Source organism: Canis aureus, chromosome 31, assembly GCF_053574225.1.
Source record: "Canis aureus isolate CA01 chromosome 31, VMU_Caureus_v.1.0, whole genome shotgun sequence".
Taxonomy (NCBI): domain Eukaryota; kingdom Metazoa; phylum Chordata; class Mammalia; order Carnivora; family Canidae; genus Canis; species Canis aureus.
The window spans coordinates 44,941,589-44,961,025 of NC_135641.1; the positions used below are offsets into that span (position 1 = coordinate 44,941,589).

The 19,437-nt window shown below is 37.5% G+C and overlaps 1 long non-coding RNA gene across 1 annotated transcript in view; it reads right to left on the reverse strand.

Moving 5' to 3' along the window:
• Positions 1-851: 851 nt before the first annotated feature.
• Positions 852-19,437, reverse strand: part of LOC144302268 (uncharacterized) — a 37,172-nt gene continuing 18,586 nt past the window's right edge. Inside the window, exon 3 of the long non-coding RNA XR_013369105.1 lies at positions 852-1,034. This is a non-coding gene — a long non-coding RNA (uncharacterized LOC144302268). The remainder of the gene's footprint in view (positions 1,035-19,437) is intronic.

A 19,437-nucleotide genomic window follows, 5' to 3' on the forward strand; every position in this document is an offset into this window, starting at 1 on the left:
TGAGTGCGTACACAGTGCTATTCAGAAAATAATTCTCCATATCAGTATAAAAACCACCAGAATCGTCTTGAAATGATGAACTGTTTTTTTTTGTTGTTGTTGTTGTTTTAAGATTTCTTTTTTTTTAATTTATTTTGTTTTGTTTTGTTTTAAAATTTCATTTCCAAAATATCTGAGTGCTAATTGGAGTCTCAGGTTGTATTAGGTGCATACTAGCTACAAGGATGGATGATGTAAACTTCTGGAAGGCTAGCTCTCTTTTCCTGTCTGTTTCTACTCTTTGGTTAATACTGGATCCAGCTTGATTACCACACCTTCCACAGAATTTACATATTGTTTTATATTTGTAGTTTAAACATATCTATTAAATAGCCTTGGAGATGTGTGGGCAACTACCTCAAAGGCACTTGGTGACGTTCGCTTATTGATCTGAGTTTCTTAGAAGACTAGAAACACTGTCTAAAAAAATGTTTAAGCTCTTGTGTGAATTCAGGAAGTACACTCAATATTTATCCCTGTGCCTAAATTACTTACGTTCTTTCTGACCATTCTACATGGCCAAAGTTGTTAAAGAGCATTGTAGGAAAGGCAATGCAGAAAAAAATGTGTTGTGGATAGAAAGAAACATTAAGACTTTCACAGAATCGTGGAATTTTTAGGAAAGCAGATGATGCATATTTGGTTTTCCAGCTTTTAAAATTTACCTTGGATTCTGTAAGGAATGCACACCATCCTTCTCCCACCCTCCTGAACCCACCAATAAACCCTGAACCGTAGAAAAACATTAATGGTGATCAAGATTAAAATAATAGCATTTTTGGAATAATGTGTTGATGTCAATCAAGGGTTTATACTTTTCTTTTTTGGAGAGAAGACATTTAAATCATTTAATTCAGGTAGCTCATTCCCCTGGGATTCATCCTCATTTTGGGACTCGCCTTATTTTGATTCTATCTTCTCCAATTCATTTAGGTGGATCTGGCTCTACTCTGCTCAGAAGAGGCTCAGTCTTCAGAAGGTGCTTAGACCAGAAACTAGGAAAGAAATAGTCCCATGTTACTTTAAAGAGATTTTCCTTGGAATTTTCATCTTGCTTGTTCTCATCATCTCACTTCTTGTTCTAAAATCAAGACAACTGAGCGTAGACTATAGGCATTGGAAAAAATACACAAGTCCTCTGGGAACATCAGTCATTTTTTTCCTCTTAAAGCTTTTAATTTATTACATGAGGCCCAACACATTATGGTAATCTGCTTTATTCAAAGTCTACTGATTTAAATGTTAATCTCATCTAAAAATACCTTTGTGGTACATCTAGGTGCCTTGGCCTACCCAGGCTGGCACATAAAATTAAGCATCACATACTTCTATATAATTAGCCCCGCCAAGCTAAAGATTTAAAATGTGTACTTAACCTTTTCTCAACTGAAGATATGTAGAGAAGTCTCTTATTTTTACATAAGCTGATAAAAATTGGAAAGCCTTATCAGGTGTCCCATTCAAAAGAAATATATAGACAATAACAATGAAAGAAAATCATTGAAAAATATTTATTAATGTCTCTAGAAGAGGCAGCAGAGGGAAACTTCCATTCAAAACACACAGCAATGGCATGAAATATAGTTTCCCAATATTTTTTCATTATCTAACATAATATAGCTACCAATAGCCTCTGGTCTCTAGCTTCTAGGCTCATGTGTTTAAAGTCTTCAAAAACTCAAATTCAGCTTTTACTGTGCTTTTTTCCTCTTTTTATTTCCATTCTTTCACTTTTCCGAAGATAGTCTGTAATGGACTACATGCGACACCCCCCCCAAAATTCATATGTTGAAACCCTCGCTTCCAATGCCATGGTATTAGGAAGTATGGACTTTAGGAGGTGATGGGGTTATGAGGGTCATGAATGGGATTAATGCTCTTGAAAGGAGCTGAAGAGATCGGAGTTCTCATTTTCCACCACATGAGAACCCAGCCCAAAGACAGCTGTGTATGAAACAAGAAGCAGTCTCTCACTAGAGCTGAGTCTGTTGGTGATTTAATCTCTGACTTCCCAGCCTCCAGAACTCTGAGAAAGCAAATTTCTATTGTTTGTAAGCCACCCGCCAACCTATGGTATTTTTGTTATAGCAGCTGGAACTAAGCCTCCCCCAATTATCTATCATTTATAATTCGTCCTTTTTGCCCTTTCCAGTTTCCCTGCACTCATTACTCTGGTGGACATATGAAAGGTCTGAGCCTGGCGGACACATAAAACAGAAGGCAGGAAATGCTGAGAGGTTTTTAACACTCCAATGTTAACTACTTTTAAAGTTTTCCTTTTTTTCGGGATTTTTTAAAAATTGTCAATATTAGGGCTGAGCCTGTGAGTTGGACAGGTGACATATCTTTTTTCCACGGGTATAAACTTTTCAAATTCTACCGAAACCCACCTGCCCTACCTCCAGAACTCAACCTCATCTTCCATCTACTTCTCTTCATGGTTTATGAACTTCTTTTTTTTTTTTTTTTTTAAGATTTTATTTATTTATTCATTCATGAAAGACTGAGAGACAGAGAGAGCCAGAAACAAAGGCAGAGGGAGAAGCAGGCTCCATGCACCGGGAGCCCGATGTGGGATTCGATCCCGGGTCTCCAGGATCGCGCCCTGGGCCAAAGGCAGGCGCCAAACTGCTGCGCCACCCAGGGATCTGGTTTATGAACTTCTTACAATCTCTGAACACACCTTGTATTTTCTGATTTCTATGCTCTTACATGCTATCTCTTTGATTTTCGTAAGCCCTCTCCTCTCTTTTGCCTTCCTGACTGTCCACACAAAATTCAACACCTAGCTCAAATACCATTCTCTGAAGCCTTCACACACTCCCTTAAGACACGTTTCTTTCTCTTGTCTGGTTCCACTACATTGTGTACATACCACAAACAGTGCTTTTCGTATTGCACTGGAAACATGGCTTTATAAATCTGTCAAATCAGGTGGAATTACTTAAGGGCTAATTTTTATTATGGCTGCATATTTTATCTATGGCTACATCCACAATTTTATTAATCTGGACTTTTGACTATAAGAGATAGAAATCCAACCCTAACAGGAAACTAGTGAGAAACTGATACACTCTGTGATCTCACGTTAGCAACTGAAGGAAAGCAAACCTTCTTTCCCAAACATCCACAGATTAATCCCCCTGAGTCACAGCCTCATCTATGAATTTGTCACTATGCCGAATACAATGATTGCCTTAACCTAAGTCAAATGCCTATCACTGTGGGCTCAGAGGACATTGCCTTCATGACCATTCCCCTGGGACCAAAAGGTGAAGGGGGAGCTGATGCAGAGAGGGAGGATACTGACATCAAGGGAAAGAGGGGATACGGCTACATGAAAGACAGCTGAAAACCAGGGCAACTGCAGTTTGCTACTCCAGAACCTTGCCCAGTATTTGGTACTTGATAGGTGCTACATAAATGTTGAATTAATAACTAAACACTAGTTGTTCTCCTGTGTCCTAATAATGTTCTCATTATTAAATGATCTATCACCAAGTTTAATACATTGCATTTCCAAGGTCAATTACCCACAATAATTCACCTCAAATTTCACAATATTAAATTCTGATACTTCATGGACCGATCAGTTTCTCAAATATTTCCAACTCATAGTGGGAAATCTAATATTGATGCCACTTAAAAAAGCAATTTAGAAATCCTACAAATAATCAATAAAGCTTTACAAGACTTAAATATATATAAATATACTACATTAACATATATATTTGCACACATACATACATTTATATGCATGCACCCATATTGGAAGAGGTCATTGTCATATTGGAGAAATAAGTTTTAATGTAGAATCACCAAGCTATAAACTTGATGAAATTCATTTTGCAATCTGCCCTACAACTACATACTAAAATTTTTTTTTATTTTCTTATGTATACATAATAAACAGTGTTTTATCAGGCAAAACTTAGGTTTAAAGAATAGTTCCTCCTGTTTGGGATAGTTTAGGCACTGTTTTGTCTCCAGAGAAAGTGGCAAGTGAAATGAGCACAAAAGAACAACTGAATAATAGATAACACAGTGAAGGTAAGCTTTCATGGCCCTTTTTTCTGCTGTCATATTTAGATCACTCTTACATTATTGAAGGACACTGTCTTTAGCAATCAGATCATAAAAACATCTTTCAAGGTGCAAATCTTTATGGTTTGAAAAACTAATTAAAATAAGTCATGTTCTTTAACTTTGTTTTACAAAAGAAGCCATTAGCCTTAAAATATCACTTTTAATAAAAATCCAGGATTGACACATAATCAGTGCAAATAAAAGCATAATCCCTCACAATAACATTTTATAGTCTCTCATTCTCCTTTCACTACCTCTTATCCTTACAGTTATTCTCAGCAGCATCAGAAACCCAGAAATTGTGTAGAGCAGATATTTTGTCCCAACTTGTCAAAAATAAGCAACAGACATAGTTATATACAAATAAAGCCATTACTGAATCCACAGGAGCCAAATGAACTATACAAGGTGTTAATTAATTTTGCATTTCTAACATTTCAGTCATCATTTCCTTGGAAGTGGACACCTACGCCAAGAAAAGAAATGTAGCCACATGTAGCTATTAGGTACAAAAACTATTCTTAATATACAAATGCAAAACTTTTCTTGGATAACATTTATATTTTCCATTAGCATCTGGCTCTTTTTCCAATAAAGTTCAGTATTTGTGACAGCCTTTCTTTCAGAAATGTGAAGGCTTTCTTGCCGAGAGCATTTCAAATGTTCAGAAATACCAACTGTGATTCAAATGATTTATAAGGTCATCACCCAAGAAAAGTCACATACACTGAATCTCCAAGTAGCCAAACTGAGGGAAAATATAAAGAGAGGGATGTGTGTGAGAGTGTGTGAACTGTGGGGGAGGTGGGGTTCAGGCCGACACTTGGGGGGGTAGCTTCTAAAATAGATAGTGAGACAATGCAGTATTAAGTAACAGAAGTAAAATGTAGACCAGAAAGAGTTCTTAGTTTCTAAATATTTCTTTAGCCTTCCACACCATCCAGCCCACTGCCTTACACATAGTAGGTGCCCCATAATAATTTGTTTGAATTGATTTGACAACGTATAAGTAAATTTGTGTCAGTACGTAGAGTAAAATAGGTGTAACTAGTCTCCTTTCCAAAAAGAACAGCTTGTTCTACTTTTATTCTTAATAATATCACCAACAAATATTTGTTTAGTGCTTACTATCAACCAGATGGTGAGAGATATACTTTATATGGTTGATCTGATTCAAGTCCTAAAGTCCTCCTATGTGACAGTTACTATTACTGTCTAAATTCACGTGTGAGGGAAAGGAAAGCACAGGGTTCCGAAGAATTCTCATTTGCTATGTGTTCCTCTCCTCTGTTCAATCTCAGCTTAAATGTTGGCTCCTCACAAAGGCCTTCCCTGAACACTTTTGCCCCATATAGTTACACTCCATCCTGTTTCCCTTACAACACTTTACTAAAATGTTATTAGGTAGATAAATAAATAGATATAGATATGATCTCCAACCACTCTCTGTCCCCATAATTGGTCACCCGTCTTCCTGTACTCCCCGGGTTACAGCACTTGTATAGATAGCACTTGTCTCAGTAACAGCTTGCTCATTTGTCTCTTACATTCTTTATACTGTGTTGTCCAAGGTCCTTTTCCATCTTGTTCACCATTGCTTTCTCATCACTCAGAAAAGTGCTTAGAATATGGTGGGCACTCAGGAAGAATGAACACAATGAATAAATTAATAGGCAGCACTGCTGGGAATCCAACAGCTCAAGTCTGGAGTCAAGTAAATATCTGTTGGAATTCCCTCTCCACGCTTGTTAGATCTGATATATATATATATATATATATATATATATATATATATATATATAATTTTTTAAAGAATAACATGGGTGGATCTTCAAACTTTTATAAAATTTTATAAAGAATAACATGGGTGGTATCTTCAAACTTCCAAAGAAAGCAAAAAAGAGAAAAAAGGCCAGTAGGCAGAGGCCAGGTCATGAAGGTATATGTGAATGAATTAAGCAATTAAGAATTTAGGCTAAGAAAAATGGGACACAATTGAAAGAGAGTGACATAATATTATTATATCGCCTTTTGGGGGTAGAGATGCTGAGATGAGATGGGGGCTGGAGGCAGCAAGACCTACTGCGGTGGCCTTATTAAGAAATAGTCCATTATAGGGGCACCTGGGTGGTGTGTTGGTTGAGCATCCAATTCTTGATTTCAGCTCAGGTCCTGATCTCAGTGTTGTGGGATAGAGCCCTGCATCAGGCTCTGCAGTCAGCTAGGAATCTGCTTGGGATTCTCCCACCCTCTCTCTCTCTGCCCTTCCCACTTATGTTCCCACTCTCTCTCAAATAAATAATCTTTTTTTTCAAATAAATAATCTTAAAAAAAAAGAAAAAGAAAAAGAAATAGTCATCTATTAATAGGTAATAGCAAGAAGTATGGGGAGGAAATAAGCACATCTGAGAAAGATTGTGGAGATATTTAGAAGGGAGAATCAACAGGAATTAATTGATTTTGTATAGAATAAATGAGGAGGAAAGGAAAAAGCAAACTAAACTTCTGGGTTTATAACTTGAGCAACCAGATGTCAATACTGAGATAGAAAAAAAATAGAAAATTAAACTCCCCAGGGCAGTGGAATGGCCAATGGGTCAATGTGCTATGGAAGACAACTGGAAGCACGTGTGGAACATATTGAGTTTGAGACCTCTCTCAGACCTCCAAACTGACAGATCCAGTACAAAGTTTTATACAGGCCTCGGTGTCAAGAATGAGTTCTGAACTGGAGCTGTAGATTTTGTCTTCATGAGTATCTAGATGTTGCCATGTCAGACATGGGGAGGTGCTAGGAAGACACGTAGAATGAGATGTCCTAAGGAACAAAAGTCAAGGGAAGTATTGAGAACGGGAGCTTTAAAAAGAGACTAATAAGGACCATTTAGAGGACAGGAAGAAAAGTAGGAAGTGCCACAGATGCCAAGGAGTGAAGACTCCAGAATTAGAGGAGCCCCACAAGCCCAAATGAGTTATAAAGTACATGTGGATTGAAAATAGCCCCAACACTGACAGAAAGAAAGCAGCAATAAAAGTTACTGATGTACCTACCATGAGGCACCTGGCTGGCTCAGTCAGTTGAGCAGTTGACTCTTGATTTTGGCTCAGGTCATGATCTGAGAGTTGTGGGATTGAGCCCTGTGTTGGGCTCCACACTCAGCGGGGAGTCTGCTTGAGATTCTCTCCCTCTTCCTCTGTCCCTTCCCCCCTTCTCTCTCTCTCTCTCGCAAATAAATAAATAAATCTTTTTTAAAAAATTATTGATATTCCAGGACTGAATGACCAGTTAGGTGGAGCCAGAATGGCAACAGGACATGGAATGGCAACGATAACTGGGAGGCTAGTGCTTAAGACTTTAACAAACAGCAACTGGGTGTTCATGGATGACGATGATGTGGAGATGATAGAGCACAACCAGAGGCACGAGCGTCACAGGGCAGGAGTTTTTCACTTGGGTAGAGGAGAAATGGTGTGCACAGCAAAGCACAGTAAACATTAGCAAATCCACTTCCCAACTTAGAAACACTCAGTTGGCCTTGAAAAAGTGTTTCTGACACATGGAAACTACACAAGGTCCTTTTATCATAAGACATAATTTATTCAACTTCAAAACCTATGTAATGTTCTGAAAATTTTCTATATCTTTTTTAAGTCAGGAAAATATATATGTGCCTACTGCTTAAGATATTTCATGGAAATTCCCACACATCTCAATGCTTCAAATAAGGACAGGTATGATGATCTTCTAGATTATCTTCTAGATTTTGAGAGAATGCCACGTAAGCTCCAACTTATGGAAGTAATTTTGAAAAACCTAGATAGTAAACACAATTCTCTCTTCACTGAATTTAACCTCTTAGAGTTCTAAATGTATACCTCACTGCCTTCAAAAACTCTCAATTCATTCATTAAATCCCAGCAAATAAAAGGGCATTTCCTCTGGTGTTGGCAGGTTTCCTTAAAAAATATACTAAGAATAAGATTCATAACAGCATTTTCATCCATTAGAGAGAATTCATCTTGGAAATGGTAAGGATTTAAACTTTTTAAACTTTCACACAGATTTATTCTTTTATTCTGGGACTAGTACCCATTCATCTTTCAATCAAAAACTTTAAAAGGGAATTTTATGTTTTAACCTTAGATGTTCCATGTTATTAAGAGTTTTAAATTATCTGTGTAGGATTTGCCTTTCTACACAACCCTTTTTATCCTTGATCTCCATAAACACAACTTTTAACTAAATTAGCTTCTTTTATGTTTGCATAAGGTAAAGAATCCAAGGTTGCAGATTTTCCTCTAGAATAGGAGAAAAAAACAGAAAAATTAACTCACATACATTAAAACAAAAATTATAGTTACAATGGACAACATATGAGTCAGTTACTTTTCCCACCACACTCCCACAACAAGAGGAGATAAGCATTGGGATTGGGTAGTGCCAAAAACAGGAAAAAATATGCTATCTCGTGCCTCACATCAACTTCCTCCACAGTTCCCTGGACAAGGAACCCCACAGTTCAACAAGAGAGTTTATCTGAATAAAGAATTTGTTTTCTACACATTTCTAAAACTGTCATTGTCAAATAATCTTAGGCACATATAAAACAAAACAAAACAAAAAACCAATGGTGACTCCATGCTCTAGTCTGAACTTAGTTTAGAATCTTTTAAAATAAGCAGTGTAGGTAGACATTATAGGACTCCAAGAGGCCTAGAGACCAGTCGGTTATTGTGCCAACCTTCATGGTTACCTGCCCCTAATTTCACCCCCTACCCCCATCCCTTGGTTGGCACTTGATACTCGATCTCTCTTTAACGTGGTTATGTGTCCAGACCCAGGGGGGACAATGAGCGCTCCCTGAGCTCCAGCTTCTATTACATGTAAAGGTGCCCACACGGTGCAGCTGGAACATATGAGGCATAAAGAGAAGTTTCCTTGAGAAACTTGATAAATGTTTGCTTTCCTAGTGAGAGGGGCTAGATGTCATTGGCTGCTCTTCTTCTCTTGTCAAGCTGGACATAATACCTGGCACACGAGCAGCCATCCTGTGGTCAAGAGGCTAGCAAGTGCACGAAGAGGGATCAGTAGAATCAGATGGCAGAGAAGAGGAGAAAGCATCCTGGTCTCTGATAATAACTTGAACAGCTGAACCCACACCAAAACAATCCACCTTTGGATGTTTGGTTTTATAGGAAGAATAAATACCCACTGATGTAGGCCTTTTAGGCAGATTTTCTATTATTTGAAGCTAAATGTATTTACAACCGATGCATCCTTTTGTTACTTTCTCACATTAGTCACCTTGATTTTAGCACTTTGCTTGTCAATTTTTTTTCCTTTTTTTTTTTTTCTTTCCAACTGTCTGAGCAGATCCAAATCTTTCTCTCACCCAACACCCCCTATGGAGTGTGACACTGAGGATGAGTTCCCTCAGCTTTCAGAACTGTTCTAGCCCTTTCCTTTCCCAGGGGCATAAGTTACCGAGTACAGTGAGGAAAGTCCCAACTCCCTACTTCATTTGCATGGGTTCATTGGTCAGGTCCCACATCAAACGGCCAACTAGACCAATTTAGGGATAGAAAATTCTTGCAGGAACTTTGAAAACATCTATTTCATTCTTTGCCAGAATGTAAAATCTATCATTCAGGGAATAGTACACACAAATATTTTCATAGCTTATTAAAAACAATAATTAACAGAACCATTATAAATGTATATTTTTTCCAAGAAAGAAAAAAAAATCATTGCCTATAAGTTCAAAGGAAGAGGGAGCCTGAGACCTCTGAGGGGGAAGCTGATCAAAAAGTAAGATTGGTCTCTCCATGGACAGGACAGAAGGGAGAGCCCTAATATTGGAGGAATTAACTCACTTAAGGCAAGAGGTAAAAAGCAATGTTCAGAGTTTCCAGACTCTGTGGAAAGTACAGAGCAAAGGGAGCAGTGCAGGAGAAAACTGTAATAAGAGACAGCATTATGGAACAAGACCGCCTTCAGCTCGGATTAGGGCATGTGGCCGCTGAGTCCGAGGCTTGCAGGGAGCTGTTTGAGGTCTCAGGGCTTGACAGCCTGTAGGTGATACGCTCTAGGGCATGAATGGAGGCCATTCTCACACTCTGAAAGATTGATGAAAGCCCTGCAGGGGGATCCCTGGGTGGCGCAGCGGTTTGGCGCCTGCCTTTGGCCCAGGGCGCGATCCTGGAGACCCGGGATCGAATCCCACGTCGGGCTCCCGGTGCATGGAGCCTGCTTCTCCCTCTGCCTGTGTCTCTGTGCCTCTCTCTCTCTCTGTGACTATCATAAATAAATGAAAAATTAAAAAAAAAAAAAAAAAAAGAAAGCCCTGCAGGACATCTTAAAATGGAATATAATATTTTCTCTTGCGTCCCAGTGCCTAGTAAACATGTAATCAGTGTGGTAAACTAAAATGAACTTTTTTGAGACGATGTCTTTAAAATGTGTTTATAGTTCACATTTAGGCCACCCTTTCCAGGATAAAATGGCTTTAGACGTGCTCTGTTCTAGTTTTGATTTTTCTCCCCTAGGTAGGGGACTATGCAGCACACGTGCTATCAACAATCGGAAGTTTCTCCATCCAAGTAAGTGTCTTGAATATCTTCATTGTTTAATCTAATCTAGTTTAATTTCTTGATTCATTCATTTTAGCATTTACTCAGTTTTTAACTATGTAAAAACAAAAAAGTAGAAGGGAACACAATTCCACCACCTATCTGTATAGCAATGTAGAAAATTCAAACAGTAGACAACAGCCTCCAACTCCCTCTTACTAACAGTAACCATTGTTAGCACCTTACTGTGTCTGTGTCCAGATTGTCCTCACCCTCCTCCCAAAAACAAAAAACAAACAAACAAACAAAAAACCCAACTTTTTGGACATCTAGCTAGATTCTGTAGTTTTATCTAAAGAATACCATCTTGCTTATCATTGTTCTTTTTTCCCCCCTCAAGTTCAGATATTTATTAATCAGTGTAAACCCCAACATACACATGATTCCGTGCATTTAGAGGGGAAATATTTCCTGGATAGGTGAAAATTGTGTGGGTGGCTTCTGGAAGACCTTCATGCTAAGCAGCTTTACAGTGAGACTTTTCATTTAGAAGTCTGGACCTTAAAAAAAAAAAAAAAAAAAAAAGAAGTCTGGACCTTCTTTCTTCAGTTTGCTGTAATCTACACTCATTGAGTAGAACTTGTACTGGTCATTGGGACCCAGTTTGTTCCAGGCTCTGGGTTATTCTTCCTATCTGCATTGACATCTGGATTGAACAATGCCAGGTGCAAGACATACAGCTCTGCTCTACTAAGTCCGCCCCGATAAATAAGAAGAGGGGGATCAAACTCACATGCTTCTTGGCCTGAGGATCTGGTGTAACAGGTTTGCAGCAGAGGCCTCCAGTCCAGGAGGACATAGCAAATCTGCAAGGCCCAGCACTAAGTAATCCCCATACCGAGTGCTGATCAGCTTGTTCAAGTAAGTACATGCACCCTCAACCAATGACACCAAATACAAGCATTCCAAGTCCTCATTAGACAATACAGCAATCCCAAACTATCTATGACCTGGAAAGTTTGGTTAAACAGAGTGATTTTCCATGTCCTTGAAAGTTTGGTTAAATGAAGTGATATTTCTTTGAAGGAGATAAAATGTTTTATTATCTTTGCATAATTTTAATTTCTATGCTTACTTACATCAAGCAACACAAATTTCAACTATTGCCTTAACTGTCCACTAAATGATCTTCGTTTGGTTCCTTTGTAATCTCATGAGGCCAACATTCATCTTAGAGATAAAGGAAATAGCTATTTTATTTTGTCCTCCTTATTTTTATTAAAATATTGTTTTGGACACTATCCACCAAATCACTCAGCTCTCCCTACATAAAAAACTAAGTGAAAAACATATCTTTTTAATTTATTGCTGGGAGAAGCATGACTTCCCCTAAGCAAATGACAAGCATCTTCTTCTCTGATAACAAAAACTGTGTCACTGACTATATCTTTCCAATTTCAAGGAAACTGAGAGTTAAACATAATTTACAATAACCTGATAAATCCTTATTAGTTGCATATGTGTGTTCTTTTTCTCTTGACTTTCTACTTTTATGTTTTCTCTGGACTTGTCTTTTTTATTTCTGCACTAACATTTATTTTATTTATATTCTTATTGCAAACATCTTCAATTCCTCCATAAAATATATAAACAAAAACTAAAGCTATAAAATCTTATAAAGAGATGTAGATAAATGAATGATAAAACCATTACTTTCGCCCAGTGAAATCTGAGTTTTCTATTTTCTCCCTTCCATCTGCCAATTCCCTACATTCTCACTGAAATGGAAACCAACTAAAAATCCCCAAGCTAAGAAGATACAATTTTCCCTCATGTAAATATCCCTCCCCAGAGTATGTCCATTCTACGTTTATAAGTAAAATTTCCACACAGCTCTTAATAAAGCCAATGTGAAACTTTTGGCCAAGTCAGTCAAGGTGAAAGAGTCAACAAAATGAAATTTAAGGGTAGGATTCTGTTGAGTAAGCCACAGCTCAGCCCCTGCCAGATGTAGAGGTCATGAAGATGGCAGAGGTTCCAGTGGGTCAGGTTAGAATAGAGATTGAGTGGCAGAGGGAAGAGGAACCCAGGCAGTGCATTGGGTGACAGGAGAGCCAGAACTAGGAAGATCTATCCAGGAAGCAGTTATCAAGCAGTTATTGTATGATCATAGCCACAATTAACTTACAAAGTTTGCATTGAAACCAATTTCTAAGCTTGTGAAGTATCATAGCCTAGCAAAAACTAGCAAAAAGGCTGAATTTGAGTTTGTTTCTCCACTCTGTCACTTACTAAATGACTGACATAGAGTCTTTCTTATCATCATGAATTTCATTTCCTTATTTATAAAAAAATGTAAATAATAGCACATATCTTAATGATAACACATAGGTTATGTATGGGTTATGTATATTACATATATAATCATATATCTATATATTGCATATGTATATGTATTTATTTATTTAGGACACAGCTAATGATAAATTATGTTGTTTCTTCTTGCCTTTAGTAGCATTGGCCTTGGATTTGCAATAGAAAAATTAGAAGTGTTGCTTTGAATTGGGATGAGAGAGTAGAAATGAGAACATAGCTGGTTACAGTTGAGTGTACTATCTGTCCTTTAGAGTTCAAAACTGGTTATGGTATTACACTGCTTTTTATTTTCCAGAGGAGAGCTTTAGGAATACATATTTAAATATTCATATAAAATGATATGATGTCTGGAATTTGTTTCAAAACACTCCAGAGGGAAGAAGGAAGTGGTTGGGAGTGTAGATAGAACAAGACTGATTGGTCATGAGTTCAAAATGATTGAAACTGAGTGATGGCTACATGAGAGTTAATGATACTACACTACTCTTACAAATATTTCAATGAAAAGTTACAATAAAAAAAATACATAAAATACTTTATTAATCAAAGATCAAATAAAAATTGAAAATTAAATTCTTGAAAATATCTATTTTGCTGTAATATGCTATCTGTGCAATTATTGTTTTACCCAAAATTTATCTTTTGGAACTTAGACCAATAAAACTGGATAAAGTATATTTTTAAATTAAATAAATATATAAATCTTTATAGTATTTATTCTCATTTCTGACACACTCGATTTTTTTCTTTTACTTTTGGTTCATATTAGTGGGATATTAGAAAGAGACAATCAAAAGAATTCAGAGTGGCATTGTGATCTGAGCAAATTGGCCCCTTGATGAAAAGAATTAAATTAAGTGAAAGTAACATTAAAAAAAATTATTTTCGTGCCAGGTCATTACTAGAGAAAAGAGATGTGAGACTAATCAGGGATAATGGCAAGAAACCAAGAACTCTGAAGAGTAGGTGTTAAAGGAGGTCTGAGATAAAGCTGAAATAACTTTACTAATTTATGTAGATGATACAATGAAGCTAAGAATAGGGAATGTGTGTGTAATAGAATCAGGTTAATTAGAAGGAGGGAAATGACTTCAGAAAACCACACTGAGTTCAAAATTGGAAGCAAAACTAAAGAAAGTAGAAATGTAGACATTTTAGGAGAACATTCTGAGAAAAAAAAAAATCAAATGTTAAGGGTATTGGAAATTTTGAAAGGTGAGGACAAGAAAAATGCCAAGCTGTCCTGCAAATACAAATGTTTGAAGGATTGATCATGGGCACATGGCACCTATTTCTGAACTCTGCGGGCCAGTGGTGGGTGAAAGGGCCAAAGGGCCATCATATGAAAGACTAAATGACCTCTCTGCGGTAAAGACACGTTTCAAAAACTCCTTGGAACCTCCACGGCAGCATAGACTCCACCGACAGAGGATAAAAATTCTACAAAACATAATCCAATCACCTCCTGAACCTTCAAATTGCATGTTACAGTTAATAGAAGTATTGATTCAATTGTCAGAGTCACTATACAATTCTTCATTGAACAGAATCCTGGATGGTGAGAAGTCTAAAGCTGGGCACAAATGAATAATGCACATTTTTCTTGATTTTGCAATTATATGGGGAAATCTTACCCTGCTGTGTGCACACACACATACACCCACACACACACACTCAACACCAACTCCGCCCTATTCTCATTACATCAGTTCTTGATAAGGCGCCTACACAAATCAGTGGCAAAGGTTACAGCTTTTGAATTCAGGTTGATCTCAAGTCCTGTCCTAACTCCGCCATCCACTGGCTGTATTACTGCAGTCACGATCCTTAACCTATCACCTACTCCGTAGGATTGTAAGAATTGAATGTTATAACAATTACACAGCACTTAGCCTGGATTGCAGCACATAATAATTTCTGGTGTGGTGGTTTTCTCAGGCTGCTATTAGAAAGAAAGAGCTACTGAATAGACTCAGAAATGTGGTAAAGTGTTGCTGGGAAATCCCGAGAAACAAAAGCTACAAAAGCCAAGGAGTGGTATGTACCTCAGCCACCTCTTGGTGACATCAAGCATGTTGCATGAGCAGCTCTCACAAAAATATTAACCGTGTCCAAAGTGGTAGAGATTTGTGCCTATGGTGTGATTTGGGGACCAACTCAAACTATTCTCCCGTCACTCTGCTGTATTGCCTGAAATTTCCTCACTGAAGACAATTCCTTTGGGGAAAAGAGCATGAAAATAAGAATTACACTGTAACTTATTTTTAATCCCCAGCTCCTAGCACAAAAAATTATTCTTAAAATTTCATTGGATAAATATATGTTACGTATATACTATGCCTCAGACACCGTGCAAGGCTTTGGGGAGACAACAGTGAACAAAGCTACCTTACAAAGAGTTGCTACCCTTACAAAATTTATGATCTAGTGGATAAAAGAATTAACTCATTAGTGAAGTCATGAGTTTAGGGGCGCCTAGGTGATTTAGTTGGTTAAGCATCTGACTCCTGATTTCCACTCAGGTCATGATCTCAGTGTCTTGAGATTGAGCTCTGCATCGGGCTCCACACTGGGTATGGAACCTGCTTAGGACTCTCTCTCTCCCCCTCTGCCCCCCTCCCTCACTCCTGCTTGCTCTCTCTCTCTCTCTCTCTCTCTCCCTCTCTCTTAAAAAAAAAAACTGTTTAGAAGTTTGGATCACGCAGCCTTCAAATCATGTTAATGTTTCACAATATGTAATTGATAAATCTCCTGCTGTAATTTAGGATAATTGTAGTAACTACTATAAAAAAATAACAAACACGTTAAGAAAAAAACCCTCAGATTCATTTTCCTTAAAATGCATTCTAAAATATCTAAAACTTCCCTCCTCCCCTTCCATTCTTATTCCTTTCACACGACAGCTTCACCGAATGAGCCAAATGTGATCAGTTTCAGAAGCTCTTCAGGATCATTTTCCAATTTTAAGATACGATCTTCTCCAGTGCATGTTTATGACTGAGTTGCCTAAGCTGAAGTTGGGGAAAAGGAAGGGTGGGATGAAGCAGAGATCATGAAAACCATCTGGCAACAGAAATTGGAAGATTACCTCCTCAAAAACCATTAAAAGGTTTAATGTCAAAAGAAGCAAGCACTCCATAAGGAAAAACGGTGAAAGCTAAGGAAGTGGACCAAGAGGTTAAAGGGTGTCTTCAATGGAAACTGCATTGTTTAGAACACACTCAGGGATAAATTTTATGGAGTTTGTACCTCCCATTGTCTTTAGATATTTTATAATTCTGAGAGATATACAATAACTGGCAGAAAACACAGTAATCCAAAAAATTATTGGTGTTAGGAACACAGATAAATTCTGTCCAGTGGAGGTTCAGTGGAATTCCCTCTCCACTGTTGACGTCAGCTTTGCTTCTATTAAGTGAATTCAAACCTGCCTTTCTGATGAGTTTATATATTAGGTGGCCCTTTAGACTCCTTCATACCCATTAGTTTTAATATCTTTTTTGGTTCCTTCATTAATTAATGAGTGAGATAAAATGTTTGACATGTATTCATTCTATATCTGTGTGAGTCATGATTATATTCTCTTTCAACATTCATCCTTTACCAATAAACCAAGTCCTCAAACCAAGTGAAAAATCTCCACTGTGGTCTTTATAACTCCTTTCCCTTAAGATAAGTGAAGGTTAAGACAAGTTGAGCCAGAGAAAGTGTTATTTGATCTAATAAAAGAAGACAGTTCCGATGGACATGAATTTGATAATCACCTTACCTCCCTGAAAGGAGTCAGAAAGGGCATTTCAAAAGTCCTGAAGGAACTATACTTTGCCTGCGGTGGAAAAATAATAATTATATTAGCTGCAAACCATGACCCCAGGCTGGTTTCAGAGGACTATGACGAACTATAGGCATAAAGCGAGTAGGTACTTATTATCGTATAGCTCTATTTAGAGATGTTTGTCTCGAGAAATGAATCAAATTTTATTAGTTTACTAACAGATTTTGCCTCACCAAAGTTATACCCATATCCAAGTGCATTTCCCTTACTTGTAGAAGTTACAGAGCCCACATTCCTTCCCATTCTTTTTTTGTCACATAATAAAGCCATTCCAAAAGTGGAATAGCATTTCTTTCTTTAATGTGTTCCTAACGTGATTTGTGAAATCTAAGATATAATTTATGTTGCTGCTAAATTCCCATTATCATGTCATTATTCTTGGCTTGATTATTATAAAAATTGAACCTGGCTAATTATTTGAGACTGGCCACATGACAGGTCTGAGATAGTGACTCTACCCGCAGGAAACAAAGTATGAAGAGGCCCAAAGACACATGAACCAGGTCCCTGGATGACATAAACCCTTGTGTCAGATAAAACTAAGATCAGACTTTTAAACATGGACTTTTAAATATAAAGCATATAATTTCCAGATGTTACTGTTGTCGGTCTAAAGATTTGAAATGTTATGAATAAAGAAATGGAGATGAACATACCTAGAGAAATGAAGACTTTGTAGCTAACAACCATCCTTTTTTCATTATATTTAGTAGAAGCATAAAGATTTGGAAACCCAATTCACTCCCATCTGATTCTAATTCTAAATCTATGTAGTGAATAATTACACTAAATGACCTTCAGGATACTTTTGGGCATTTTAAAAGTGTGTATTTTGAAGTAATTGGCAGTTCTTCATAAAAGTAATTAAAATTTAAACAGTGAATTTTGAAAAACAAAAGAAATCCTTGAACTCAAATTTAGCCAGGAAAAAAAAAATTTAATAAGATTTTCTTCTCATTTCAATCATTTTCTAAAAATCTAGCACAAGTCAAGAAATCATAGAAAACTTAACAAAGCTCTCTAGAGCCTGAGTACATGTGATAACGACTTGGTACAAAAACATCAAAGGATGGAACAGGAAAAGCCATAAGCTCAGTGTTAGACAGGTTGGGTCTGAGGTAGAAATTCCACCAGGTATGTGAAAATATAGACCTGGAGCTCAAGAGAGATGTCAGGGCAGGAGACATAAAGTTGAGCTCTGAAGCCATAAAAACAGGGTACATTCAAAATTGATGGCATATTGGAAAGGGAAGCTCCTGAGAGTGAACCCTGAAGAAAACCATAAAATAAGAACGTGAACAGAAGTGGACAAGCCATCCAAGAAGACAGAAAAGGCCTAAGAAGTAGGAGGAAAACTGCTCCACAATTCTCCACAGTCAAGGAAGAGGGCGGAGACTCAAGGACCATGGACAGCGAAGGCACAACTGCAGCCAAGTGCCCCTGAAATCTGGCAAACTCGGTCCACAAAGCACGTGATCATGGCGAGCTCCCATTTGCAAATAAAATGTATCACTCCAGTCCTCTCCTCCTAAAGGGAAAGACAGTAATTCTGTATTTTCATTCAAAAACAAGAGTATGCAACATTTCGTTCTAATTTGGGCAAATACGTGTGAACACTTGCCCTTTCCTACCATATATCAACCTGGGATCACACAAAAAGAAGTTTTCCGTCTCCTTGTTTGTTTACTTGCTTATTTGTCTTGCAGAAGGTTTCAACTAGCAAATGGGAAATTGAGATTAGAATTCAAAGTGCTGCCAAAACCATATGGCTAAGAGTCATTTGGATTAAAAAACACGAGATTTGTCTTTGAAACACACCTAATGTAGTTATCTACACTTACATAATACGCATAAACATGTAAAAGACTCCAGATTCATTTATGGCTAACAAATAATGAAAGAAAACTAATCATTTAACAAATGTTAAAAGAGCCAGACACAATAAAAATTAAACAAAAATCAAAAAATAAATTATAGATAGATAGATGATAGATAGATAGATAGTAGTGGTTTTGGTTGGGAGGGATGAGAAACAGGATTTTTGTTGTTATTTGTTTTTAAATAAAATCCAAAAGCTTTTCCACAAGTTTGGTGGTACAAAGAAATAGCAGCCTGAATAAAATAAAATCCCAGAATTTAGTCAGGCTGCCTATAGACATTTACGAGCATTATTTAAACAGATAGCTGATTCTTATGCTGTTTAGCTGCTATTTATGCCCAGAATCTTCTTCCCCTGGCCAGACCACCATCACATCCAAGCAGCGCTTGCTCATAATTATTCTCAAGGCAACTCACAGCAGAGAGCTGGAAACAGGAGTCTCAGTGGAATAGTGCTCTTCCGATTTGATAAATGCCCCCTTTGGTCTATGTGTACAGTGTCCCGTAACATTTACAAACGCTCAGTTGTACCAAAGAGTCTTGACAAAGCTTCAGATGCACACAGGTGTGCTTTCTCTTTATTTCTTTTTAAGTCAGAGTAGAGGGCAGGGTATAAGGTGGGGAGATGTGATGGGGTGCTGCAAGCACCACTC